Source organism: Cebus imitator, unplaced genomic scaffold (assembly GCF_001604975.1).
Source record: "Cebus imitator isolate Cc_AM_T3 unplaced genomic scaffold, Cebus_imitator-1.0 Scaffold97, whole genome shotgun sequence".
Lineage (NCBI taxonomy): Eukaryota > Metazoa > Chordata > Mammalia > Primates > Cebidae > Cebus > Cebus imitator.
The window spans coordinates 5,972,638-5,998,633 of record NW_016107412.1 but is presented as its reverse complement, the minus strand read 5'-3'; the positions used below and the strand labels follow the sequence as shown (position 1 = coordinate 5,998,633).

Below are 25,996 nucleotides of genomic sequence, written 5' to 3'. Positions count from 1 at the left end.
CTCTCAAAGTCCGCTGATTAGCAACTTAATTCCATCTGCTACCTTAATTCTCCTGTGCCAAGTAACCTAAAGTATTCACAGCTTTCAGGGCCGTAGACATTGTTGAGGATTCACAACAGGCTTCTCTGATGTTGCTTCTGGCTACTTAACTTTTCATTAGCACCTCCAGAGAAGGGTGATGACTTAAAAAAGAAAAAGGTAAAATGAACTGTACTTCCAGCACTCTGGGAGGCTGAGGTGGGAGAATTACTTGAGCCCAGGAGTCTAAGACCAGCCTAGGCAACCTAGCACAGACCCTATCTCTAACGACAACAACAAAAAAGTTAAACTGTTAACATCTCATTTACAATTAATAAACGTTTGATGACAGAAGGAAAAACACATGGCTAAAATAGAGACCGGAAATCAAATCAGTGGTGATTAAATCAGAAAATGCATGGGATATCTTTTAGCACAAGGCCCGGCCCAGACCATCTTTGACTAAGTATGAGTTGAATATGAATCTGAAGTTGGTACCCTCGTTCTTTTTATAGCATGGCTACTAGAGTGTGGTCTTTCATCCATTTTTGCTCAAATGTCACTAGTTCATAAAATTCCCATCATCTTTTTCTTTCCTCCCCATCATACTCAAAATATTGTTTATATCTTTCAATATGGAAAGCCTGCCACGGAAAACTGTACTTAATTCTTGTGAACCAGGAATCTGCCTTCTAAGCTGAAATTATGCACCCCTGATTTATAACTATTATTTCAATAAGGGGATGGACAGAAGGCAAGAAACTATACAGTGAGCAAAGGTTGAATGTATCTTAGCTGCTTGGGACAAGAACAATAAGTAGCATTTGGCTGCCAAAATTAGAAGGGGTTCTAGCTGTTTGGAATAAGAGCTTATAAGAAGCATTTGGCTACCTCGGGAAAGTCTTTTGACTCATGGCTACATTCTGTCCTTCACTTAAGAATCTTATGTAAGTTACTCACATCTTATCATGAGTTCCTCAAAGTGTTGATGCACGATTAATACATAACCTACTGACACTGAAAAGGACATTGAATTGTTTCTGAATCATTCAGTTTTACTGGTAACCTTGTGCATAAAACGTTCTAGCCTATATGTTGTCTTTTGGGTCTGTCTCACAGACGCTGGAGGATGAAATGAGTACTCAATCACAGGTATGCAGTACAAGAGCAGCTAGTGACTGCCTGGCTCCACTGGCCAGAAATCAGCCCCAAAAAGCTAGAGCTGCTTGCTTTTATTCAGTGCAGGCACAATGCCAAAAACCTAGAGCCAACACAACCTGTAGGTAATTAACATTTATTGTTCCCCTTTCAGAGAACGTCACACACAGTGTGCATGATCAAAGGTCAGTTCCTGGTCAATATAAGTAGACAAGGCTGTTTAAGATAAATCCCCCTACACTCCCTTGTACCTACTCCTTGCCCTCTGCCTCAGGGTTATAGAATGGCTGCCTTCAGTTATTCTCCCGGGGGCTCTGCAAAACCTTCCCATCTTTCAGAAGGTTTGCACCCTTTTCCTATAGTTTGTCCTACCACTTTGACCCATCCCCTATAGTTGTCATCTGTAGCCAATGGTTGTAATCTCTGCATTGTACCCTCCAATGAAAAGGACAACTCGAAAATGAGGAGTCTTCCTCCCATCTACACTTTCTGATAAAAGCATTCCAACTTGTAACTGACTTTGGAACACACCCAACTTTGTTGTTGTGTCTTCCCAGGTCAGTCATCAAATTTGGCTTCCAATAAATCTTTATCAAATTATTTCAGTCTCAACAGCCTTCATTTCAGTTGGCAGTGAAGAAAGCAACCTCATCTCTTAAGAAAATAGAAAGTTCCATTTCTACATGTTGTATCAGTTACAATTAGGTTTTGTTGTGTATAACAGAAACCCCAATAAAGAGAGTTGAACACCTAGGCTTTCTCTTGCATGTAAAATATTTTAAAAATTGGGCAGTTCAAGACTTGTGTGGCTCTACAAATAAAACTACAGTGGTGCCAAGCAAGGCGAATGTTTAATTCTTTTCATTTGATGGCCAGTTCTCAAAGTATGCTGTTAGAGCACTAGCTGCCTCTGATGGTTGAATAGTTGTTTAATTGGTTTTGGATGTGTATATTTTTCAGTATTATTTTGAACTCATAAATAGTATTATTCAGTATTCAGTATTATTTTGAACTGATAGATTTTTCTTTTTATTTTTTTTTGAGACGGAGTTTTGCTCTTGTTACCCAGGCTGGAGCGCAATGGCATGATCTCGGCTCACCGCAACCTCCACCTACTGGGTTCAAGCAATTCTCCTGCCTCAGCCTCCCGAGTAGCTGGGACTACAGGTTGCGCCATGCCCAGCTAATTTTTGTATTTTTAGTAGAGACGGGGTTTCACCATGTTGACCAGGATGGTCTCAATCTCTTGATCTCGTGATCCACCCACCTCGGCCTCCCAAAGTGCTGGGATTATAGGCATGAGCCACCGCGCCCAGCCAGATTTTTCTATATTCAATGGATTTCAATCAGTTTTGATGCTTAATTTGTCTTATCTATGGCCAGTTAGAAGTCCCTGCAGATTGGCTCCGGTCCTTTTGACATGACCCCATCAGACTGTGAGCACTTTCTTGCTTTCAGCACAAAAATGTGCTAGGGTCATCTTGTAGACTCCTTCCCCATACCAGGAGTCAGCCATTTCTTCTAGGTGTCCTGGTTCCTTCTAGTGAGAACGGTATTTAGAGAACATCATCTGGAAATTGCTACTGGGTTATCATTGTTTTTAAACCTTTTCAGTGGGCAGAGCTTGAAATGTGTATTTTTTAGAGAGGAAAAATCACAAGTTTATACTAGTATTTCCAATTTAAGACTATAAAGGTTTTACTTAATATCTTTGATTTCAGGCTTGCAACTCTTTTATGCTACAATAATTGGTTACTAACAACATATTTTATGTAAATAGTGCCAAAATATAAAACAGTATAACCATCAATAACAAGACTACTGATTTTGCTAGGTTTGGAGGTTCAGAAAAAATAAGACTATTGAATATGTCTCATTTCTTTTTGTCTTAGTATATACCCTAACATCCAGTGCTTTAAAGTGAAATAATTTTTTTCAGTGTAGTTATGTCAGCAGCCTGATATACAGGTTATTTTATTTGTGCTTGTTTTTTTCATCTTAGTGGTTACTTCTTTTCTTTTTGACTTAGTTTTATTTTTTAATTATATAAAACATTTACCTAGTCACAAAACAAAAATTAAAAATGAGGTCTATTTAGAAAAGATGGCCAGGTGTGATGGCTCATGCTTATAATCCTAGCACTTTGGGAGGGCAAGGTTAGTGAATCACTTGAGTCTAGGAGTTCAAGACCAGCCTGAGCAACATAGTGAGACCCTGTCTCTACAAAAATTAGAAAAAAATACCTGCCCTTGGTGGTGTGGCCTGTAGTCTCAGCTACCAAGAGAGGCTGAGGTGGGAGGATCACCTGAGTCAGGTAAGTCAAGGCTACAGTGAGCTATGATGGTATTACTGTACCCAAGCCTGGGCAACAGAGTGAGACTCTGTTTCAAAAAATGATAAATTACTGGGTATATACCCAAAGGAATATAAATCATTCTATTATAAAGATACATACATGCATATGTTCATTGCAGCACTGTTCACAATAACAAAGAAATGGAATCGACACAAATGCCCATCAATGATAGACTGGATAAAAAAAATGTGTTACATATATACCATTGAATACTATGCAGCCATTAAAAGGAATAAGATCATGTCCTTGATGGAGCTGGAAGTCATTATCCTCAGCAAACTAATGCAGGAGCAGAAAACCAAACACCACATGTCTTTACTTATAAGTGGGAGCTGAATGATGAGAACACATGGACATATGGAGGGGAGCAATACACACTGGGGCCTGCTGGGGGTGATGGGGGGAGAGAGAGCATCAGAAAGAATAGTTGATGGATGCTGGGCTTAATACCTGGGTGATGGGTTAATTTGTGCAGCAAACCACCATGACATGCACATGTTCACCTATGTAACAAACCTGTACATTCTCTACATGAACCCTGGAACTTAAAAGTTGAAGAAAAATAATTAATTTAATTAATTAAATAAAAAATAATTTTTAAATAGTCTAATTTTCTTTCCTTTGGCTCCCTTATATATTATGCTTTAGACATATCCTTTTATTTTTTAAAAATATAGACAAATGCTTATATATATATTCATATTTCTCCCCATTTTTGACACAAAGACTATCATATTCTAAATACTGTTTTGTATCTTGCATTCTTCACTTAAAAATATATTCTAGAGATTGCTCCATACCAATAGATAGAAGGCTTCCTCATTTTTGTGTATGGAGGGGGTGCTGCCTAGACCATCATGTTTATACCATAGTTTATTCAACCAATTCCTTACTTATAAAAATTTATGTTTTTCTTTTGTTATTATAAATAATACTACAATGAAAATCTTGAGGGTATGCTATTATGTTTTTGTCAGTGCACCTTTGGGATAGATTTCTAGAAGCAGGGTTGCTGAGACAAAGAATATATACATATATAATATTGCCAGAAATGAGCAAATTCCCCTCCATGTGGTTTATTTTTTGCATTCCCACCAGCAATGTATTAGAGAAGCAGTTTCCCTGTGGCCCTGCCACCCTTTTGCATTTTTGCCATCTGACGGATAAGAATTGGTATCTCAGTACAGTTATAACTTCCATGTCTCTTATTTTGAATGAGGTTGAACATCTCTTCATATGTTTAAGGGTCATAGAAAACAAATTTTAATTCAAATATTTGCTATTGATGCTGGTATTTTCTTACTTTTAAAGTTAGAGCAAGATGAGCTTGATTAGGTATGAAACAAGTTTACACTGAGGCAAAGGTCAGGGCTGATGTGTTTCTTAGAGAAAATTCTATGAAGCTTTCTTTGAAAGACTGCAGGGACAAAAATTTATCGATCAGATTTTAACAAGGATCCATATAGTTTCCTTATAGTGGTATCCACTCACTGAAATTCTTGTCTTTGGCTTTGTATTAGATTCACTTACAAAATTTTAAAAGAAGAAGAAAAAAAAAGATGCCTGGGCTTCAAATATCTATCTCTGAATATCTTCAGGATAAGAGCTTGATAGTCATATTTTTTGGTTTTCTGTTTTCTTGTTAAGTTGAGATTATTCTATGCAGACAGGCCTGAAAACCAAATGCATTTGTTCAGTAAGTATTTATAGGATGCCTACTAAATGTCAGGGAATTAGTTGGCAGGTGGGTGCTGGAGACATGGCAGTAATAAGACAGACACAGCCCGTGCCCTCATGGACTATAGAGACAGCTGAAAAACATTTAATAAACTCACATTAAGTTGTCATAAACACTATGAAAGCACATTGGGCTGAGATACAGAATAGCAAGAAGAAATGCTTTTTGATAGGATGGTCAGAGAATATCTCCCTGAGATGATATTCAAGCTGATTTGCAGAAGGAAAATGGACTTTTGAGTCAGATAGGCCTAAATGTCTAAGGGCTATTAGAACATGTGCAGAATTATAAAATACTGTGCTCAGAACCTGGTTCACAGTAAATGGCAGTTGCAATGATAATGATGATGACACTTTCTGTTCAGCCAGATCTTTAAGTCCCATTTCAGTCTAAACTGCTTTATTAAGCCTTCCTTGGTGAATGCAGCTAAAACTTATTTATTCATTCATCAAATGTTCATGGGGCACCCACTGTTTGCAAGGTACTGTTCTATGCACTGGGGATACAGTAGTGAAACCAACCAAGCCTTCATAGAACATGTGTTCCACGAAGTGATTCAATTTGACAATTATCTATCATCTCTTCTCCAGACTTTTCCAATAGGATTGCAAACTCTTGAAGGTCAGACATGTTTTCTTTTGAACACCTCCCCACAATTTCAGACATAGACTAAGTGTTCTGCAGAGTGGTAGACTCAGTGACCTTTCAGCTGGTCCGGCATGCATCATCCACCCACCAGCCAAGGAATCTTAGACCTGGCTATTAGGAGAGAAGAGAATAGATGCAGAGTCTGACATATTAAGGGCCTGAAAGCAGGATTTATTCTTTGAAAGAGGCCAACAACCATACCATTTCAGTCTGCTGAAAAGTTGTAATGTGTGCTATGGTTTGAATGTCCCCTCCAAAACTCATGTTGAAATTTAATTCCCAATGTGGCAGTACTGAGAGGTGAGGCCTATAAGAGGTGACTGGGGCTAGGTGAGATGGCTCATGCCTATAATCCCAGCACTTTGGGAGGCTGAGGTGGGCAGATCACTTGAGCCCTGGAGTTTGAGACCAGTGTGGGCAACATGGTGAAACCCCATCTCTACAAAAAATACAAAAATTAGCTGGGCATAGTGGTGCACACCTGTGGTCCCAGCTATTTGGAAGGCTGAAGTGGGAGGATTACCTGAGCCCGAGGAGTTCAGAGCTGCAGTGAGCTGTGATCGTGCCACTGCACTCTATCCGACAGAGTGAGACACTGTCTCAAAAAAAAAAAAAAAAAAAAAAAAGAAGTGATTGGGTCATGAGGGCTCTGCCCTCATGAGTGGATTAATCAATAATAACCCATGAATCCACTAATCCATTAATCTATTCATACTTAATGAGTTAGTGGGTTAATGCGTTATCATGAACATGAGACTAATGGCTTTATAAGCAGAGGAAGAGAACCCTGAGCTAGCCAGTTCCGTCCCCTAGCCAAGTGATGTCCTGTGTCTCCTCCGGATTCTGCACAAGATCCCTACCAGCAAGAAGAGAAGGCTGTCATTGGTTGCACCCCCTTAACCTTGGACTTCCCAGCCTCCAGAACTATAAGAAATAAATTTCATTTCTTATGAATTGCTCCATTTCAGGTATTCTGATATAAACAGAAAATGGACTAAGACAGTACCAAAACTCACATCCTGTTGTTACAGTCTTTAAGCAATTGGTTCTTACAAAGTTGAATTTGTATGTTGTTAACCAACCTCATGAAAATTCTTTTCAAGAGAATATGTTAATCAATCCTGGATATGCTTCTGGATTTCTAACATTAACTCATTTTCTTCACTTTTCCTATAACTCCCCCCCCCACACATATGTACATCCACATCTACATACTTTGTAAGTTTATTCTTTTGTTTCAAAACTCCCATTCCTTCCAAGCCAGTGCTTCTCCAGCATAAAAATTGCTGATCATACCAATAATTTACTGAGTTACAGTTCACTCAACTTATTAAGTATGTCCTGTGCAATATTTGGGACATATTTAGACTTAAAAAGTTATTTGTTACACAAATCAAAAGCACAATGAGATACCATCTCACACCAATCAGAATGGCTAATATGAAAAAGTCAAAAACAAAAGATGCTGAAAAGGCTGCAGTGAAAAGAGAATGGTTATACACTGTTGGTGGGAGTGTAAATTATTTCAGCCATAGTGGAAAACAGTTTGGACATTTCTTAAAGAACTTAGAACTACCATTTGACCCAGCAATCCCATACTGGCTATGTATTCCAAAAATAAATCATTCTACCCAAAATACATGTGCACTCATATGTTCATTTCAGTACTATTCATAATTGCAAAGACATGGTGCCATCAATAGTGGATTATATAAAGAAACTGTGGTATGTGTATACCATGGAATACTACACAGCCATAAAAATGGAAAACAATATGTCTTTTGCAGTAACATGGATGCAGCCAGATGGATGCAGTTTAACTTGTAAACTCCCTACCAATTATTTTCTTTATGATACCAGTTTGCTGTGACCTTTGACATAGTTGTAACTTGTTTTATTGCCCAATTATCTTGAGTGAAGCAACTGAGAATGAATTAGTTTCAGCAAACATTCATAAATGCCTGGAAGGCAAGGAGGGAGATGTGAAGAAAATTTGAGCCTTTATTTCCTAGCTCAGCAAGATTAAAACCAGTTATTTTGAGAAGCCAAATTTGTGTCAAAAATAAAGTCATTTTATATGCTAAAGATGTGTTTGGGATACAAGGATGTTATTCCTTAAAGTGTTTTCTTGCATACACTATGGAGACTTTTTTTAAAAAATCATCTAAAAGTTCACTACAATTCTGGCAAACACAGTGCTTCTCTATGTCTTTCCTCCCTTGCAGACAGACCCTAGAGATTTCCAAGGGCACCCAATTAAATTACTGAAAAGAAATATGGTATTCTTGTCCTTTGGCTGACCCACTCATCATTCTGGCCTGAAACTCATTCTGACTGCCAGCAAACCATGAATTCACTGAGAACAGAAATACACCATTCCCTCTGGCTTTGAGTTGTCCTACCATGTTCACTTTCTTCAGCTCTCTTGCTAAGACTTTTTAGATTAAAATAACTATTGGGTCAATAGATCCTTTCCAAATGATATATAAATGCTATAAAAGGTCACTATTTACAAGGTCAGTAAATGTTTTAGAAACGACTGACAAACTGGGAAACTCAGATATAGATAATTCCATAAAGACAAATAATGATTAAGCCCAAATGGCAACTCTCTAGGCAGAAGTACAAAAAGATAAACAATCCACCCAGGAAAATATTGAATTTATTCTTTCATGCTGAAGAAATGGCTGATGTGGTTTTGTGTGTCACTTGATGGCAAAGTAGACAAGTTTTCAGTCAAAAGGAAAGCTGATGGTAGAATTGCAGCCCTCTCCTGTGGGTGGTGTTCTTCAAAGCAGACGAACTTCCCTCCACCCTCAGGAGCAAATTCCTTGTGTGTAGGGTTGGGCCACAGTAAGCAGCTGTTGGCTTTTCCTCAGTAGGCATGTGAGGAGGACAGAGACAAACATAATGGGTAGGAATGCTGGCTCCAGAGTCAGATTGCTCGACTTTGTTTCCTAGAACTTGGGCAATTCTGACTTTGGGCAAGGTACTTCTTGCTGAGCCTCATTTCCTCATCTGTAAATAGAATTCATAACAGTATTGACCACGATACTGGGTCGCAGGTAACCCCAGTAACCTGAGGTTACTGCAAGGATCTAAGAGACTATTAGTGAAAGACATAGACCAGAGCCAAGCACACTAAGTAAGCACATGATCTGTTAGCTTCTCCTGCTATTCTTTCTTGCCTTCCAGCACAACTGAAATGAATGGGACAGTAGATTGGCATATAGATGGACAATTGTCCAGCTTCTGACCACAGCCTTCTCTCAGACAGACTTCCATGAATAAGCAAATCATAGTATAAAGAAGCAGGGATTTACATAGAGAGGGAGAGATGGCAGGGACTCAGGATTTCAAATACCTCTCTCCTTTTTTCCTTCCCTTCCCTGAGACCCCTTCCCTCCTTGAGAGAAACAAAAACAACAGCACTGGTGGCAGTGGCCACAGGGTCAGACTTCTCTGCCTTTAGAAAGGCGAGGAAAGAAAGGAAAGGAATGCATCTTGTAGTCTGAGTGCGAGGCCATCCACAGTAGAGTAAAACACCGGGTTGACTTATAACGTTTTTGATGCTAGTTCCTGGCTGCCAATGGCACCTCTGGATCCACCCAGGCTGTAGGGGAACTTGCCACCATGAATGAAAGAACACAGGCCTGGCTCGCTTTGCCACCTGCTGATTGTAGAACCCCAAGACCTTGAGCGAACATAGGCGGTAGCCAGGGAGTTGTTATAGTGGCCCTTGGGTGAGACCCAGTGCTGTGCTGGCTTCAAGTCTGACCCAGCACAGTCATAATCATGGTAGCCACAGGGTTACTTATGTCACTCCACTCCCAGTTTCAGGTGGCTCACAACAAAGAGAAAGAGACCCTGTTTGTTTGGGAGAAAGAAAGGGAAGAGAACAACTGTCTCTGCCTATAATCCAGAGAATTCTTCCGGGCACTGGCCAAGACCATAAAGGTGGTACCTCCACAAGTTTGCAAGAACCACAGCATTACTGGGCTTGAAGGGTCGGTCCTCTAAAGCAGACACAGCTTATATCATAACACCCAATTCCTTTCAAATTCTGAAAAGCTTTCCCAACAAGGATGGGTACAAGCAAGCCCAGACTGTAAAGACTACAATAAATACCTAATTCTTCAATGCCCAGACACTGAAGAACATCTTTAAGTACCAAAACAATCCAGGAAAACATGACCTCACCAAATGAATTATAAATAATCCAGCAGGACAAATCCTGGAAAAACAAAGATATGTGACCTTTTGGATAAAGAATTCAAAAATAGTTGCTTTGAGGAGACTCAAAGAAATTCAAAAGAACATAGAGAAGGAATCCAGAATTCTACAAGACAAACTTAACAAACAGATTAAAATAATTAAAAAGAATCTAGTGTTCATCATACGCAAGTCTATAAATGTAATTCACCACATAAAAAGAACCAAAGACAAAAACCACATGATTATCTCAATCGATGCAGAGAAGGCCTTTGACAAAATTCAACAGCCCTTTATTCTAAACCGTCAATAAATTAGGTATCGATGGAATGTATCTCAAAATAATAAAAGCTATTTACAACAAACCAACAGCCAATATCATACTGAATGGGCAAAAACTGGAAGCATTCTCTTAGAAATCTGGCACTAGACAAGGATGCCCTCTCTCACCACTCCTATTCAATATAGTATTGGAAGTTCTAGCCAGAGCAATCAGGCAAGAAAAAGAAATAAAGGCTATTCAAATAGGAAAGGAGGAAGTCAAATTGTCTCTATTTGCAGGTGACATGATTGTATATTTAGAAGACCCCATTGTCTCAGCCCAAAATCTCCTGAAACTGATAAGGAACTTCAGCAAAGTCTCAGGATACAAAATCAATGTGCAAAAATCACAAACATTCCTATACACCAAAAACAGACTTAAAGAGAGCCAAATCAAGCATGAACTGCCATTCATGATTGCTACAAATAGTATAAAATACCTAGGAATACAACTAACAAGGAATGTAAAGGACCTCTTCAAGGAGAACTACAAACCACTGCTCAACAAAATAAGAGAGGACACAAACAGATGGAGAAATATTCCATGTTTATGGTTAGGAAGAATCAATATTGTGAAAATGGCCATACTGCCCAAAGTAATTAACAGATTCCATGCTATCTCCATCAAGCTACCAATGACCTTCTTCACAGAACTGGAAAAAAACACCTTAAACTTCATATGGAACCAAAAGAGAGCCTGCATAGCCAAGTCAATTCTAAGTAAAAAGAAAAAGTTGTAGGCATCACACTACCAGACTTCAAACTATACTACAAGGCTACAGTAATCAAAACAGCATGGTACTGGTACCAAAATAGAGATATAGACTAATGGAACAGAACAGACGCCTTGGAGGCAATACCATACATCTACAACCATCTGATCTTTGACAAACCTGACAAAAACAAGCAATGGGGAAAGGACTCCATGTTTAATAAATGGTGTTGGGAAAACTGGCGAGCCATGTGCAGAAAGCAGAAACTGGACCCCTTCCTGACACCTTACACTAAAATTAACTCCAGATGGATTAAAGACTTAAACATATGACCCAACACCATAAAAACCCTAGAAGAAAATCTAGGCAAAGCCATTCAGGACATAGGCATAGGCAAAGACTTCATGATCAAAACACCAAAAGCATTGGCAACAAAAGCCAAAATAGACAAATGGGACCTAATCAAACTCCACAGCTTCTGCACAGCAAAAGAAACAGTCATTAGAGTGAATCAGCAACCAACAGAATGGGAAAAAATTTTGCAATCTACCCATCTGACAAAGGGCTGATATCCAGAATCTACAAAGAACTAAAACAGATGTACAAGAAAAAAACTAACAAGACCATTCAAAAGTGGGCAAAGGATATGAACAGACATTTTACCAAAGAAGACATACATGAGGCCAACAAACATATGAAAAAATGCTCATCATCACTGGTCATCAGAGAAATGCAAATCAAAACTACATTGAGATACCATCTCACACTAGTTAGAATGGTGATCATTAAAAAATCTGGAGACAGCAGATGCTGGAGAGGATGTGGAGAAATAGGAACACTTTTACACTGTTGGTGGGAGTGTAAATTAGTTCTACCACTGTGGAAGACAGTGTGGCGATTCCTGAAGGACCTAGACATAGAAATTCCATTTGATCTGGCAATCCCATTACTGAGTATACATCCAAAGGATTATAAATCGTTCTACTATAAGGACACATGCAAACAAATGTTCATTGTGGCACTGTTTACCATAGCAAAGACCTGGAACCAACCCAAATACCCATCGATGATAGACTTGACAGGGAAAATGTGGCATATATACACCATGGAATACTATGCAGCCATAAAAAACGATGAGTTCGTGTCCTTTGCAGGGACATGGATGAACCTGGAAACCATCATTCTCAGCAAACTGACACAAAGACAGAAAATCAAACACCGCATGTTCTCACTCATAGATGGGTGTTGAACAATGAGAACACAGGGACACAGGGAGGGGAGCACTACACACTGGGGTCTGTCGAGGGGAAATAGGGGAGGGACAGTGGGGAGTGGGGAGTTGTGGAGAGATAGCATGGGGAGAAATGGCAGATATAGGTGATGGGGAGGAAAGCAGCAAATCACACTGCCATGTGTGTACCTATGCAACAATCTTGCATGTTCTTCACATGTACCCCCCAAACCTAAAATGCAATTAAAAAAATAAAATAAAATAAAATTTAAAAAGCATAGTAAAACAAACAAACAAACAACAAAAGCTAAGGCAAAAACAGGCAGAAACAAAATAAGTGAATATGGAAAAGAACCAATTAAAAGTGTTGGAAATTATTTTTAAGTGGTCAGTGAAATCTTTAAAAATTAGTAAAGAATTTAAATATATATATATCAAAAGACTGAATTTATTTAAGAGTGAACAACAGTAGTAAAAGCAGCAGAGAGATAAGAGTTTAAAAATATAGGAAAGCAGTAAAAAGTTTGAGAATTGACTAAAAGGTGAACAGATGGAAAAAAAATCCAGCATATTAATATTAATATATCCAGGAGGAGTTCTGGGAAAGGAGAATGGAAGAAATAGCCAAGAAATAATATTTAAAGAAAGAAATATTGAGAAGTTTCCAGAATTGGAAAAAGATATGACTTTCATGTCTATCCTCTCATATTAAATAAGAGTAATTCTGTAATTACATTTCAGAATATTAGGGATAAAGAGTAAAACCTAAAAGCTACCAGAGCCTACAAATCAATGTAAGAAATGGCAGACAATCCAATAGAAAAATGGGCAAAAGATATAAATAGTCACTTCACAAAATAAGTTACATAATGGTAATTTTAAAGGAGGACTAATTTTATTGGTCATCAAAGAAATACAAATTATAACTACTATGAGATACCTCACCACAATAACGGATAAAATGAAAACGACAGATAGTACCAACTGGTGGTAGAATGTCAGTCAATGGCACTTTCACATACCATTGGTGGGAGTGTAAACTGGTACAACTGTTTTGGAAAACCTTTTGGCAGTATATATCAAAGCTGGGCACATACATATTCTATGACCTAGCAATTCCATTCTAAATAAAATTGCATACATAATCTCAGAAATGCATATATATGTTCACCAAAAGACACAGAATGTCACCAGGCACGGTGGCTGATGCCTATTAATCCCAGCATTTTGTGAGGCCGAGGTGGGCAGATCACGAGGTCAGGAGATCAAAACTATCCTGGCTAACACGGTGAAACCCCGTCTCTTCTAAAAATACAAAAAGATTAGCCGGAAGTTGTGGCACCTGCCTGTAATCCCAGCTACTCAGGAGTCTGATGCTGGAGAATCATTTGAACCTGGGGGGCAGAGGTTGCAGTGAGCCGAGATTGAGCCATTGCACTCCAGCCTGGGCAACAGAGTGAGACTCTATCTCAAAAAAGAAAAAAGACACAGAATGTTAATAACATTATTCTCATAGCCAAAAGCTTTAAATGTCCATCAAGAAAAGAATACAGTTCCATCGCAGGGTTTTGCCATTCCTGGGGGTCCCAAGAAGTACTTGAAGCGTGTTGCAGTGCTGAAGCATTGGATGCTCAACAAACTAATAGGCGTATATGCACACTGTCCATTGACGGGCCCCCACAAGCTGAGGGAATTATCTTCCCCTGATCGTCTTCCTCAGGAATAGACTCAAGTATGTGTTGACTGGAGATGAAGTAAAGAAGATAGGTATGCAACACTTCATCAAAATTGATGGCAAGGTTCAAGTGAACATCACATATCCTGCTGGATTCATGGATATCATCAGCATTGAGAAGACAGGTAAGCATTTCTGCCTGGTCTATGACATGAAGGGCTGTTTTGTTGCTCACTGAATCACAGTGGAAGAGGCAAAGTACAAGTTGTGCAAAGTGACGAAGATTATGGTGGGGATGAAGGGAATCCCACGCCAGATGACTCGATGCTCGAACCAGCCGCCACCCAGATCCTCTCGCTAGGGTGAACGATACTGTGCAGATTGATTTAGGGACTGGTAAGATAATCGACTTTATCAAATTCGACATGGGCAATGTATGTATGGTGATTGGTGGAGCCAACCTTGGTTGTGTTGGTGTGATAACCAACAGGGAAAGACATCCTGGTTCTTTCAATGTGGTGCATGTGAAGGATGTCAATGGCAACAGCTTTGCCATGAGGCTTTCCAACATTTTTGTCATGCAATGACATTTTGTCATTGCAATGACAATAAATCTTGGATTTCCCTGCCCAAGGGAAAAGGCATCCAACTTACTATTGCTGAAGAGAGAGACAAGAGGCTGGCCACTAAACAGAGTGGAGGCTAAATTGCAGCGGCAGCATATCTTTTTTCTTTGCACAAATAGTGAATAAACTCATTAAAAAAATAAACTTGTTTAAAAAATAAAGTATGGTATATTCATACAATGAAAAATAATACAACCTTGAGAATGAATGAATTATATCTCATCAAACAACATGAATTTTATAAATCATGTTGATCAAAAGAAACCAAAGGTTGGAAGATAATATTTGAAAAACCTATCTGATAAAGGATTTATATCAAAATATGTAAAGAACACTAACATCTCAATAAGAAGACAACCCATTTTTTTGTTTTTGTTTTTGTTTTAATTGATATGTAATATTTACATATTTGTAGGGTACACGTATTTGTTACATGCATACAATATGTAGTGATCAAGTCAGGGTATTCAAGGTATTCATCACCTTAAGTATTTATCATTTCTATGTGTTGGGACCATTTCAAGTCCTCTCTTCTAGCTAATTTGAAATATACAATACATTATTGCTAACTATAGTCATTTCTACTCTGCTTTTAAACATTAGAACTTATTTCTCCTAATTTTATGTTTATACCCATTAACCCAACCTCTTTTTAAGCCTCCTTACACTCACACATCATTCCTAGCCTCTAGTATCTATCATTTGTATTCTCTACCTCCATGAGATTAACTTTTTCAGCTCCCACCTATGAGAACATGTAGTATTTGTCTTTCTGTGCTTCATTTATTTCATTTGCATAATGACCTGTTGTTCCATCCATATTGCTGCAAATGACATGATTTCATCCTTTTTAATGGCCAAATAGTATTCCTTTGTGCATATATATCTTTTCTTCATTCACTGATGAACACCTAGGTTGATTCTATATCTTTGCTGTTATGGATTGGACTGCAATAAACATGCATGTGTAGGTATCCCTGTGATAAACAAATTTCCTTTTATTTAATAAATACCCAGTAGTGGCATTGCTGAATCATATGGTAGTTTTTAGTTTTTTGAGAAATCTCCAAACTATTTTCTCTAGTGGTTGTACTAACCCACGTTCCCATCAATGGTGTAGTTTCAGGCATCACATTCAAGTCTTTAATCCATCTTGAGTTGATTTTGTATATGGTGAGGGACAAGGGTCTTTGAAGGTGTCATATTTTCTTTTTTTTTTTCAGTGTTTCCTGTGTCCTTACATTGATATTTGCATGTTGTATAACAGTCATTTCTTTCAGTCTTATGAATTCGCTTTAGTATGGGAGGACTTTTTCCTGAAGATGTATCTATGATTTTGGTTGGGTCGTGCACATTGACTTTAATTCTAGGTGCATGCAGTAGGGTAGTCTCTGTATGATTTCTTTGGCTGTAAGCAGCATCAGTAGTATTTATGATTTCTTTGATGGCTGAGGGTACAGTTATTAATGGAAACTGTGGTGAAGTTTTGCTGGGGACTGGATGCCTCATAGTCCAGACTTCAGATCCCAGTGGGCTGAGACTGCTTGTCTTGGGCCCCAAGGTGGCATTGGTGTCAGCAAGTCCAGCTACGCCAGTTCTTGGGCCTCCAGAACAGTTCTTGAGCTTGCTTGAATGCCAGAAGTGGCAGCAATGGGCTGTGGGGGTGAGCATGTTCTCAGGCCTCTGGGCACTTGGCATGTTCTAGGCAATGGCAGTAGCAGTACTGAGATGACTCTCTGGGTCTCAAGTGGTATGTGCTGCTATTGATGGTGGCCATGATAGCCTGGGTGGGCTAGTCTTCAGACCCCCAGCTAGCATGTGCAGGTAGGTGTCAGCTGTGGTGGTAGCAGCAGGTTGGGTAGGCTCAATCTCAGGCCCCCAAGAGGAGGGCTCAGGTGCCAGTGGTGGTGGGCTGGCTTGGCAATCCCTAAGCCCCTAGATTACATGCTCTGACATGGAGTGGTGGCCAAGCCGATCTGAGCAGACTTGTCCTCAGGCCACCTGATGCTGTGTGCAGGTGCCTGCCATGGTAGGCAGTGGTGGGGCAATCTCAAGGCCCCTGGTGGAATGCTTAGGTGAGGTGGCAACAGTCATGCTGTGGCCCTGCCACTGGGGAGGTGGGACACAATCACCTTACTTGTGCTTCAACCCTGGCAGCAGCAGCTCTGCTTCATTTGTGCCTCCGCCCTGGAGCTGCTGAGCCCCAGGGCAATGGGTAGCCTGTTGGGGTTGGGTTCTCAAAACGGTGCCTTGCTGTAGCTCCTTATGGCTTGGTGGAGAGAGGGAGTGGGACCCAATGCAAGCTCCATCCTTGGAGCTGTGCTACTTATGTTCTTCAGGTACAGTAGCTGCCTTTGTTTGCTTCAGGGCGTGGGAGGTTTCAAGAGCTCTCCTGTGGCTAAGATAGCAGAATATTTTGGTAAGAATGTGGTCTACTAGGAGTTTCTCACTTATCCTTTCCCTAAATGGGAGAGTGGCTCCCAGCTGATTCCAGTCAAGCAGTTTGCCTTGCTTTCCTCTCCTTCCTTGCCTTAGGTGTTTGTTACTTTTCTGTTGACCTCCAGTGTTCTCTCAGATGATCTATTCAAAGTGTGATTATTTACTATTTTGGTTTCTTGTAGTGGAGAAGGCAAGTAGAAAATGCATCTAGTCAGCCATCCTTCCTCATACAACCCACTTTTAAAATGGGCAAAATATTTGAACAGGCACTTTACCAAAGAAGATATGTGAATGATGAATAAGTATGTAGAAGTACATTAAAATATGTTCAACATGCAATCCTCTAAAAGACTTAGGAAAATTCTCATATGATACTGATGGCATGATTTTTAAAATCTTTCAACCCATCACCCCCACCCCGCATAAAAACAGCAACTAAAGTGGCAAATGGGTACAGTGATATGTGCCTGTAATCCCAGCTACTCGGGAGGCTGAGGCAGGCACTTGAACCCAGGAGGTTGAGATGAGCTTGAGATGAGCTGGAGCAACACAGAGGGATTCCATTTCAAAAAGTGAGAGAGAGAGAGAGAGAGAGAGAGAGAGAGAGAGAGAGAGAGAGAGAAAAGGCTGGTGTGAAGGGAGCTGTTTCAATTGATTGTTCAGTCACAGATCAAACTCCTTGTTTCTACTTTTTCCCTCTTCTCACTACTACACTTGACTAGTCTTAAATAAAATGAAAAAAACAAAAACCCACAAAAAAAAATCTACAACAAAACTAGGTGATAAATTATCCCCAAGAATTTCCAAATCTGAGTCCCCTACCGCATAAGTATCATCTTTGTAAGAAGCAGCAGAAGGAAGCTTTGAGTGGCTGATGGGCCTATGAACTGGGGGACTCCCAAGTCACCCAAAGGAACTCACTGAAAATGGAGAGGACCAACAGACAATAACAGACAAACTGGTGTTGTACAGTAAGTTTACCTCAAGTGATGAAGGGACTTAAGCAGGTGGGCCCTATGAGTTCTCAAACTTCACCAGCTGAAGATCCCTTCTGGGATACACCCCTGCTCTGAGTAGACTCCCCAGGGGGAAAAAATCTTATGTTATAAAGGACAGGGACAAAAAGGGTAAAGGAAAGGGAAGGTCAGATAAAAATGGGGGTGAGAACTGAGTCAGATCTTAGAAAGGACAAGAAACAGCTCTCTTAACCAACCCCCTACCCACCACCCCAACTGAGGTTCACAACAATGAATTAGAAGTAGGTATATAGGAAAAGCCCACACATTGGCTCCCAAGTCCCCAGATGATGCCACATTTGTGGCAAGGTCATCACTGGGAGATCAAATTTTATAGTCAGGTCCTCAGATTGAGGAACGTTTTCTATCAATGTCTGTATTTAATAAGATTTTACTAATACAAAACAACTGGTGGTCATGTGGTGTTTGTTGTCACACAAATTATTGTGATCACATAGTGGTATACTCAGTTTATAAGATGGAGTAGGGCAGAGATCATTTTCATGGGCAACATATGCAACTTGCCTCTGACAAGTCAGCAGCAAATTCTTGCCTTCTTCATCTCCCATAAAATTCTGCAACATAGATATCTGGTAAAAACATCTGCCAGCTGCCATTGCTGTGTGCTCAATAAGCCTGACTTTATGGACTCTACAGTTGAGTTATTGGAGTGAGGCTATAAGGGCTGGTATATGTAGGTTACAACTGCTTCACCAAATAGAGATGGGGTGGAGGGTAGATCACAGGCATAAAATTCTAATTTAAGAACAGAAACCATCCTTCTTTTGGAAAGCCTTCTAAGACGGAGGACTTCCTAACAGACATTGTTTCTAAAACAGGACTAACAATTAACACATACACACTATGTATGTACACAAAATATTTGAGGGCACAAAATATTTTATCTTCCATGCCTGTTAGGTAGTTATTGCTCAAAAGAGTTATAAAAGCAACGAAAGGGAAAATAAACAATATAACTCAAGTTCCCATTATTCTGAAATTCAAACAACTTTGAATTTCCAGAAAGGTCTGAGATGTGCTTTGCTTTAAAATACTACAAATACATTTCTAAGGGACAGCATAAAAATCAGTTAATTCATCCCACCCTCCTGGTTAACTCAGAAAGCCTTCTAGACAAGGTGCATAGTGCAGTCAGCTAAGCCTGGGGAAATAGAAAGAATTGATGTGTCATAGAAAAGGTCAACTAGGAGGCTGACACTTTCTTCTCCTTTCCATTTTCTGCTAAGCATGCAACTTCTTGGCCTCAACAATTATAGCCAATGGCTACAGAGAAGGCCAAAGGGTAGCAGCATAGTCAAAAGCATTTTTATTGCAGTGGTGTGCAGAATCAAGAATTAGTTGCAATCAGTTTATGTTACTGAAGCAATCTGCACATCAAAACACTCCAAATAAATTAGGTCCAAATTCCACTTCAACCACTGATATTGCTGTAACAAATATGAATAGTGCTTAACATGCCAAAAAAAGAAAAAAAAAAAGGGCACTTTCTTCTTTCATATACCTATCCTTGTATAAACAGGTCAAGGATGGAAGATCAGTCAAACAACATTGTCATAATATGTGCCTGCTGATGCCAGTTCTGTGTACTTTGGGCTCCTCCTTTATGAGGTCTGAATATATGCCCAGGCTGGGTGTAGTGTCTCGTGCCTGTAATACCACCAGTTTGGGAGACTGAGGCAGCAGTGGATCACTGGAGGTCAGGAGTTTGATACTAGCCTGGCCAAGATGGTTTAATCCCATCTCTACTAAAAATAGAAAAATTAGCTGGGTGTGGTGGTGCATACCTGTCATCCCAGCTACTCGGGAGGTAGGAGAATCACTTGAACCTGGAAGGGGGAGGTTGCAGTGAGCCAAGATTGCCTGCACTCAAACCTGGGCAACAGAGCTAGACTCAGAAAGAAAAGAAAGAAAGGAAAGAAAGGAAAAGAAGAAAAAAAGGAAAAGAAAAAGAAAGAAAAAAAGAAAGAAAGAAAGAAAGGGAAAGAAAGAAAGAAAGAAAAAGAAAAAGAGAGAGAAAGAAGAAAGAAAGAGAAGAGAGGAGAGGGGAGGGGAGGGGAGGGGAGGGGAGGGGAGGGGAGGGAGGAAAGGAGAGGAGACGAAGGGAAGAGAGCAGGCAGGCAAGCAGCAGCTACCAAGGGTCTTCTTGTGTTTTCTGGTATTTCTTTGATTCATCCAACTACTCTGTTTACTGTAGGATCTTCAACACAAAGTTGAAATTATAACCTCAATTTCCTCATCTGCAAAATGGGTTTTATACTATCAACTTCACAGTGCAGTACAGAGGATTAAACAGAATAACAAAGTACAACCTATAGTGCTTGGCACATGTAGATATTTTTCTTACCTAATGGCAACTATTATTTAATACATGATTTATTTTACAGATTAGCTAGTTAACATCATGTACATTGCTGAGTACTGAGAATTACAGAGTACTTTGATACAGTATGAAATGCAACATGAGATGATTTTCTCTTAAGACTGAACTTTACTCACCTATGTTTGCACAACTACCAACAAATACCTGCACCCAGGTCTATAATAGTGCTTATAAAATACTTAGTAACTTAAACCAAAAAGAATCTGAGACAAATATCAATCAATTTAGGCTTACTTTGCTAAGATTAAGGACTATGGCCCATGACACAGCCTCAAGAGGTCTTGAGAACATGCACCCAACATGGTTGGGTTACAGCTTCGTTTTATACATTTTAGGAAGACAGAAGTTACAAGCAAAGGCATAAATTGATACATGGTTACATGGAAGGTATATATTGGTTCATCCCAGAAAGGCAGGACATCTTGAAGTAGAAGGGCTTCCAGGTCATAGGTAGATTCAAAGATTTCCTAACCGGGCAATTGGTTGAAAGAGTTAAGCTTTGCCTGAAGAGTTGAAGTCAGCCTAAAGAAATGTTAAGTTAAGCAGGCTGTGGAAGCCAAGATTCTTATGTACATGAAGCCTCCATGCAGTAGGCTTCAGACAGAATAGTTGGTGAATATCTCTTGTTAAAACTTAAAAGGTGTCAGACTCTAGAAAGACCTAGCAAGGGAAGGAGATCCTCTACAGAATGCAGATTTCGTCCACAAGAGAGGGCTCTGCAGGGCCATTTCAAAATATGTCAAAAAAATGTATTTTGGGGTAACATACTTTGATTTCCTTCAGGGCCTGCTGTACATGATCCTGTACCAGAGTCAGGCTGAATTTGGTATCTTATTGCTAGAGTCTGTTTTGTCAGTGTTATGATCTCTATTTTCACATTAATGCTGGTCAGTTATTCCTAAACTTCAAAGGGAGAAGGATGTAACAGGTATGTCCAGGCCCTTCTTCCTGTGATAGCTTGAATTAGTTGTTCAGGTTTTTTGAGATGCCTTGGCCAAGAAGGGGTCCATTCAGTCAGTTGGGGAGATTAGAATTTTATTTTTGGTTTACATAGTCAGTTTTTAGACCTGTTAAATAAAACAATCCTTTGAAACATCATGTAGGCCCCAGGGTTGGAGGAAAGTCTTCCAGCCATGCTTCCAGCTATTTTTCAAGAGCTGAGCAGACAGCCACTAGACTTGAAAAGCAAGTATTACTGACTTTCCTACCTCCAGCAGGTGACTGAAGCAAAAATTAGTAGTCTATTTGGAAAGTTCCAGTGTCAGCTACTCTACCCTCAATGTCCTAAGTAGAAAAACCTGAGGTCTTGCAACGAGAGTAATGTGGGTGTATTAAAAGGATCCTAGCTACTTCTGGAATTTCTATCTAAATCTGGGAGTTTTGTGTATTATCTCTTAGCAAGGAAAAGGTAGAGAAGGCTGTTTCTAGCTTATTTTTTCAATGGCCCCAAGGATCTCAATTTCTCTTCTCAGATTCTTTTCAGTCTCGCAGGACTGGAGGAGGAAGAAAAGCTGACACAATTGTTTCTTCCCACTATAAATGGTACTTGGGTGGTGTGACTATCTAAAACAGACAAATTAGAAAACCAGGCCCTTAACCTAATTTTCATAATGCAAATACTGACAAAAAGCTCCAGGGAGCAAAGCTGCTTAGACAGAGGAGAAAAAAACACTATCTTGTCTCACCAGAACTAGAATTCTCATCTCAAAAAGGTAAAGTAAAGAAAAATATCTAAGAAAAAGAAACTGGCAGGTGTGGTGGCTCACACTTGCAATCCCAGCACTTTGGGTGGTTGCAGTGGGAGGACTGCTTGAGCGTAGGAGTTCAAGACCAGCCTGGGCAACATACTGAGACCCTGTCTCTACAAAAGATTAAAAATATATATATATTAGCAGGGCATAGTGTCATATATCCATTGTCCCAGCTACTTGGGAGGCTGATGTGGGAGGATCACTTGACACTAGGAGGTCATGCTGCAGTGAGCCATGATTGTGCCATTGCACTCCAGCCTAGGTAACAGAGTGAGATTGTATCTAAAGAAAAAAACAAACAAACAAAAAACATAAAAAGCAACTATGGCTGGAGCAAAATTAGCTATTTCCAATTAAGAACCTTTTTTATCCATTAAACAGATTGTCCTATCTGTATGTATGCAAGGATACATTTCACCAGTATATACTTACATAATTTACATCTAAACTGTATTTTTTCCAGAGTATTTGTTGAAAAAGTTTCCCAAAGCACCCAAATTGTTAATGCAGACAAAAATTTATAGACTTTCATTCCAACTTAATTTCCATATTGGCCATCTTAGAAAGAATGTAAAATAAATATCTGAATTAAACTTTACCAGTAGTATTACGTGACTCAGAAGACTGTCATTTTAATGAACAAATATTTATTCTCCCAGTACAACAAACAAAAGTGTAAACATGGATTTCTTGGGTCTAAATGGTATAAAATCTAGGAATGGGTCAGGTGCAGTGGCTCATGCTTGTAATCCCAGCACTTTGGGAGGCTGATGTAAGAGGATCACTTGAGCCCAGGAGTTCAAAATCAGCCTCAGTAACACAGTGAGACCCCCTCTCTACAATAAATTTAAAAATTAGCTGGGCATGGTAGAGTGTGCCTGTAGTCCCAGACAGTTGGGAAGCTGAGGCAGGAGGAACACTTGAGCTGAGTTTGAGGCTGCAGTGAGCTATGATGGCACTACTGCACTCCAGCCTGGGGCCAGAGTGAGACTCTGTCCTAAAAATAAAATAAAATCTGAGAATGTGCTACATGGAAGATGTTGAGTTGAGGCTAGTTTAAAAACTAATAAAATAAATAAATAATAATAAATTAATAAATAATAAATCTTTAACTGGAAGAATATGACATCTCTTTTCCTGATATGGAGTTCTGTTAAAAATGATATTATTCTCACACATATACAGAAGAAAACATAGCTAAACAGACTAAAGAGTAAAAGAGGCTGCTACATGAATGGAAGGAAACAAATAAGTATGAGAAAAAGAACAGTTAATAGAGAGTTGGGTGATCTGCGATCTAAGTTCAGGGTAATTGTCAGATATAAGTAAATTATATATGCAAGTAATGCAAATATTTTCAGCTTACATTTGGCAAAAGACAGTCCAAATTCCAACTATCATTAATGAACCACATGAAATACCACTTTAGAGAAGTGTGTTCCAAAACTGTACAGTTGGGTTAGGTTGCATGTAACTCTCACATCCCAAGGGTATGCATAAGCAGTTCTGCAGTTTACCAAAGAACAGCATTCAAATAAAGATATCATAACACTAGAACATGCCTGGAAAAACATGAACTACTTTTTTCCTTACACACTGAGTTTTGATTTCAGTGTTAATTAAGATTGATATCATACAAAAAAGTAGTATCAAGTAAGTGACTGTGTGTTGGAGAGCAGGAACTTCAAAATGACCACATGACCATAGAAAACAGTAAGTATAATACAATGCATATGTAGCTGTAGATGAGACAGAAAAAATGGCTTATGTCCACAGAAATTAATCAGCCAAAATGCTGAACCAATAAAGATTAAATTTTGGCATAACTGAGTAATTTGGTCACCTATTACGAATAAACTCTTGTTAGCCAAAGACTATCTTTTTCAATGTTCAACTCTTCACATATCCTATCATAGATAATACCTTTAGTTTTTATCTTGAGATTCTCGTTTTAGACATTTCCTAAATAACACCAGAATAGTATCACTACTTCTGTAAAACTAGCAAAAATGAACCACACTTAATCTCCATCCAGTAGTTTCATATGAAATATTTAAAATACATCTTTATAGAGTCAAAAATGACTATATGGTCCTGTGGAACAATGAAATTTAATTCCTATAAAACTTTCATAGTCTTTGATATTTTAAAAAGTATTCAAAGGATACAAAAAACCAAAAAAACCAACTAAGTTCATTCATCTTTATATGCCAACAGACTAAAAACATAGTGTTTATATATGAAAGTACTCAACAGGCATTGATAAACTGAAGGTACTAATTTGCAACAAACATCAGGATTTTAAAAAGTCTTGAAAAACAAAAAGAGTAGTAAAATGCATTAGTCATTCAAGAATTATAGAAAATGACAAGTCTTTCTATAGAAAAATTTAAAACTCCCACAATACTACAAGCTTCCAGAATCAAGCATGCAGTGCAATGATGAATACTGAATTTTATGTTGATGGTTACCTCTAGGTAGGGTTTAGAGGTAGTAGAATCATAGAGGTATACAAAAGTCCTCAAAACGGCTCTTATTTAAATCTAAAACAAATGTTATGATGTTAATTCTGATAAAACAGGATGGATATGGGTGATTTATCATTTTATTTTCTTGTCTGCATATTTACAATTTTTTTTAAAGAAATAACACCAGAACTTTGCAGAATCAGCAGTATTAATGCACTATCAGCATTTAACAGCTAATTGTCTATTTTGTGAAACATCATTCATTTGAAGATCTCTGATCAAAAGATCAAGGATCTCTGCATCTCATAATTTCAATATATAGTTGTGACACTTAGATTTTTAACAAAATGCGTTTCCATTTTTCTTTAAGAAATGAATACTAAATTACAAAACAGTATTTTAAGATAAAACTATAACAATTCTATTTTTTATCTGATCAAATTTACAATTGAGTACAATTTTTCCTCTTGTTTTTAATTCCATGACTCACCACCTATAGCCTGAAAGAAACCCAAATGCCATGTGTTAGTTTAATCCAAAATTTTTCAAAGTACATTCTCATTTACAATTGTCATAGACTGTAAATTGTTATAGACCCGTAAATGAGAATGTACTTTGAAAGACTTTGGATTAAACTAACACATGCCATTGGGTTCCTTTCAGGCTACAGGGTGGTGAGTCATAGAATGCGATACATGGAAGATGCTGAATTGAGGCTAGCTTAAAGAATAATAAAATTAAGAATCCTTTTATCTTAAAATACATTATTTCAGTAATGACAAAATAGTTAAACAAAGTTTTTCAAAGTTAACCTCCTCCCAAGTTTTCCAGTATGGAACTCAAACTATAAATCTTTCATTGGAAGAATATGACATCTCTTTTCCTGCTGTGGAGTTACAATTTATGACGATTGTAAATGAGAGTCTACTCAGGTCAAGAAAGATAGAAAAAAATGTAATCTCCTATAATGCCTCCTTTAGTCACAATGCACAATAGCACATTAAAAGCCAGAGGCATTCCATAGGAGAACCCCATGTTTCCCAAGGTCATTTCAATCCAGGATCCTTTCTTTGTAACATTTGTATCTTCTTTCTAGAATTGTGTTATGAAGATAATATTTGATTTAATCTATATCATGTCCATTCTGGAATAATTCAGTTTCTGAAAATCCCATGTTGAAATGGTCTTCCTTCATCTTTTCATAGCACACATACCATATTTACAG

The 25,996-nt window shown here is 38.7% G+C and overlaps 1 pseudogene; it reads left to right on the top strand.

The window, feature by feature from the left end:
• LOC108309799 overlaps positions 1 to 14,881 on the top strand; it is an 80,009-nt pseudogene extending 65,128 nt beyond the window's left edge.
• Positions 14,882 to 25,996: the final 11,115 nt, after the last annotated feature.